The 3,918-nt window shown below is 38.4% G+C and overlaps 1 pseudogene; it reads left to right on the forward strand.

Annotated features, from left to right (window-relative positions):
* The first annotated feature begins 234 nt into the window (after positions 1-234).
* Positions 235-1,121, forward strand: LOC100478183 (annotated as a pseudogene).
* Positions 1,122-3,918: the final 2,797 nt, after the last annotated feature.

Genomic DNA, 3,918 nt, shown 5'->3' on the forward strand with positions numbered 1-3,918 from the left:
CGACTTTACAGGTAACACAATGGCACTTAATTCATACATATCAATAATCACTCTGAATGTAAATGGACTAAATGTTCCAATCAAAAGACATAGGGTATCAGAATGGATTAAAAAAACAAGACCCATTTATGTGCTGCCTACGAGAGAATTATTTTAGACCTAAAGACATTTCCAGATTGAAAGTGAGGGAATAGAGATTCATCCCGGTGTACCATAGGTGGCTCAGGCAACAAGATGTCCAACAGAGTGGTCTGCTGGGAAGCCAGTCGTGCCTGGAGCTGGTACGCAGCCTCGGGACTGCAGCTGAGTGCACAGCTAGAAGGTTGGCTTTAACAAGTACAGTCTGCAAAAGGCCCTGCTAGAGCCATTATTGCACCCCACACAAGACATTGTGGGTCTTGTGCTGCTCATGTTCACAAACAAGTGGATCCATCTATTACCTGGAGAATTTTCATCCTTGGGCCTTCTCATCATGTGCCCCTCTCTCAATGTGCACTATCCAGGGTGGATATATATAGGATACCTCTGTATGACCTTTGTATGGACCAAAAGATTTACAGAGAACTATGGAAGACAGGAATACTTGAACACATGTCTCTGCAGAGAGAGGAAGATGAACACGGTATTGAAATGCATTTGCCTTCTACAGCTAAAGCCATGGAAAGCCACAAGGATGAGTTTACGTTATTCCTCTACTGGTTGGAGCTCTGAGTGAGTCAAAAGAACAGGAATTCGAAAAATTGTTCATTAAATATCTAGCGGATCCTAGTAATCTCTTTGTGGTTTCTTCTGATTTCTGCCATTGGGGTCAACGTTTCCATTATAGTTACTATGATGATTCCCAGGGGGAGATTTATAGATCTACTGAACATCAAGGTAAAATGGATGTGGGTATCATAGAACAACTAGACCCTGTATCTTTTAGCAATTACTTGAAGAAATACCATAATCCTATATGTGGAAGGTATCCCATTGGGGTGTTATTAAGTGCTATCACAGAGCTCCAGAAGAATAGAATGAATAAGAGCTTTTACTTTTTGAATTAGGCCCAGTCGAGCCAGTGTAGAAGCTGGCACGACAGTTCAGTGAGCTATGCCGCAGGAGTACTCATGATCAACTGAAGCTCCAAACCCTCGGGGATGGAAAAAGCACAGTCTCTTCAACAAATGCTGGGAAAACTGGACGGTAGCATGCAGGAGAATGAACCTGGACCACTTTCTTACACCACACACAAAAATTAATTCAAAACGGACGAAAGACCTAAATGTGAGACCTGAAACCATCAAAATCCTAGAGAACACGTGCGGCAACCTCTTTGACATCAGCTGTAGCAACTTTTTTCTAGACATGTCTCCTGAGGCAAGGGAAACAAAAGCAAAAATGAACTATTAGGACATGATCAAGATAGAAAGCTTCTATACAGCAAAGGAAACAGTTGGCAAAACCAAAAGAGAGCCGACAGAATGGGAGAAGGTATTTGCAAATGACATATCTGATAAAGGGCTAGTATCCAATATTTATAAAGAACTTAACAAGCTCAACACCCAGAAACCAAATAATCCAGGTAAGAAATGGGCAGAGACATCAATAGACGTTTTTCCAGAGAAGACATCCAGTTGATTAACATACACATGAAAGGTTGCTCAACATCATTCATCATCATGAAATACAAATCAAAATCAAAACCACAATGAGATACCACCTCACACCTGTCAGAATGGCTAGAATTAACAACTCAGGAAACAGCAGATGTTGGCAAGGATGCAGAGAAAGGGGAACACTTTTGCCCTGTTGGTAGGAATGCAAACTGGTGCAGTCACTCTAGAAAACAATATGGAGGTTCCCAAAAAGTTAAAAATAGAACTGCTCTATAATCCAGCAATTGCACTACTAAGTATTTACCAAAGGATACAAAAATACAGACTCGAAGGGGTACATGCACCCCAATGTAAGTCACTTCTCTTCAGTTAACCGTTTTGGCTTTAAAATTAGAGTGGTTTGTGTCTCACTTCCTGGACCTATACTTTATATATCTGAAACATTCTAGTACCTTCCTGTGGCCATTTTGACTTTTCATTTAAATTATGGAACATTTCAAACTCACCTGAAGTTTTGATAGCCTTTTGGTCTGTTGGAAGGGCTATGTTTAGAAGCCTTCACCATTAATCCTACCAAACTCTGGTCTCAATTCCATCTACTCAAACCTTACATTCTAAGTTAACTAGGCATTAAGCAGTATTATTTCTATGCTGACTTCATCTGAGATTTTTATCATTTCATGTAAATTTCTTCAGACTACTATTTTGATTCCCTGATTCCTTTGCATATGACTTCTTTGAATGCAGTGTCCTTCTAACCATTGTATAACCAGAAAATCAGTCAGTCCTTCAATTTCAACAGAGAAGTTGCTTCCTCTGTAGATACATTTCTGAACTTCCAGCCTCTGTATACCACTGGATCGGCACGGCACTTTTATTTTCGTTTATTTACCTGTACCTCCCAAACCAGACAAGAATTCCTCTGCGGGAAAGGACTGAGATCCACTCAGCATATATCCAATAGGATCTGATGAATGTGCACTACTGATGAATAAAAGAGTCCAATATATATATTTTAGAATTAATAAATGAGTGAAATCAATTTAAAAACTAATTAATTCAGAATAATGGAATTTGGGGGGCGCCTGGGTGGCTCAGATGGTTCAGGAACCGCCTTTGGCTCAGGTCACGATCCCAGGGTCCTGGGAACCTGCCTCTCCCTCTCCCTCTACTGTTCCCCCACTGTGCTCTCCTGCTCTCTCTATCAAATAAATTAAAAAACTTAAAAAAAAAAAGAATAATGGAATTTTTGCCAGGTCTGATTTTGTAAAAAGTTTGAATTGTAGGATACCTTATAAAACAGCAACTATATTTAAGTAAATAGTTCTATTAGATTCGAATATAGTAAATATTTTAAGATAAAACTAGTTAACCAGCAATATGTGGGCAAGTTAATTTCTAACAAGTCACAATAAGTCACAATTTGTATACATTACAAACTACCAGGTCATTAATGCAAAAGTCCTTTTATGTGCAAAAAAAAAAAAAAAAAAAAAAGGTTGCTGATCCCTAATGGGAGATACACAGACACAGAATCCTTGATTTCCTGAGAATGTGGCTTTAATTCCACAGCCTTAATGGTTGATGAGCAAGCAACTACTTAAATATTTTTATTCAAGAGGTGTTATAGCTTTTCACAAAAAAGAACTATATCCACAAAAGAAAACTTCCTTGTAAAAGGAATTTTATTACATTCATCTTCCGTGACTCCATATGGTTTAGTGCTGTGTTCTGTATGATGAGAGTATTTATAAATTGAGGGAAAAGCAAAAAGTTAGATGTAAGCACATTTGACCCCATAAAGCATTTAAAAATTTTTTAGCGTCAGTTGCAAATCCGTTTGAGGTGCCCAGCTCTTTAGAGGATCAATTTTAGTAAGGGATCCGAGAAAAAGAAAGAAAGAGGAAGATGAAGGCAGAATGTGAAATAATCTATTGTTATCATTGATTTAACGCTGGCCAAGTCACTGACAAAGTTGCCTAAGTGTTCGAGGAGCCTTAACGTGACAAACTGATGCAGCTCTGAAAGATAGCATCATCCCCTATGAATTTAATTTGCTTTTTGGGGGTGCCTGAGTATTGCTGTTCAGGGTACTGGAAAAGAATAAACATACTTAAAGCTGCATGGAAGGGATCATTCACTCAACCTAGGTGAATAGTTTACTTCACAGAATAGATTTTTCATCGTCTCACTAACCAATTTATTTCTATGCCTTCTGTTTTGCGTGCGTTTTAGTAAATGGTTATCAGCACATAAAAAAAGATGGTATTACTATAGTCTATTTATTTATGATACATGTTCAGAATAACCACCAGAATAC

This window comes from Ailuropoda melanoleuca, chromosome 19 (genome assembly GCF_002007445.2).
Source record: "Ailuropoda melanoleuca isolate Jingjing chromosome 19, ASM200744v2, whole genome shotgun sequence".
NCBI classification, from domain to species: Eukaryota; Metazoa; Chordata; class Mammalia; order Carnivora; family Ursidae; genus Ailuropoda; species Ailuropoda melanoleuca.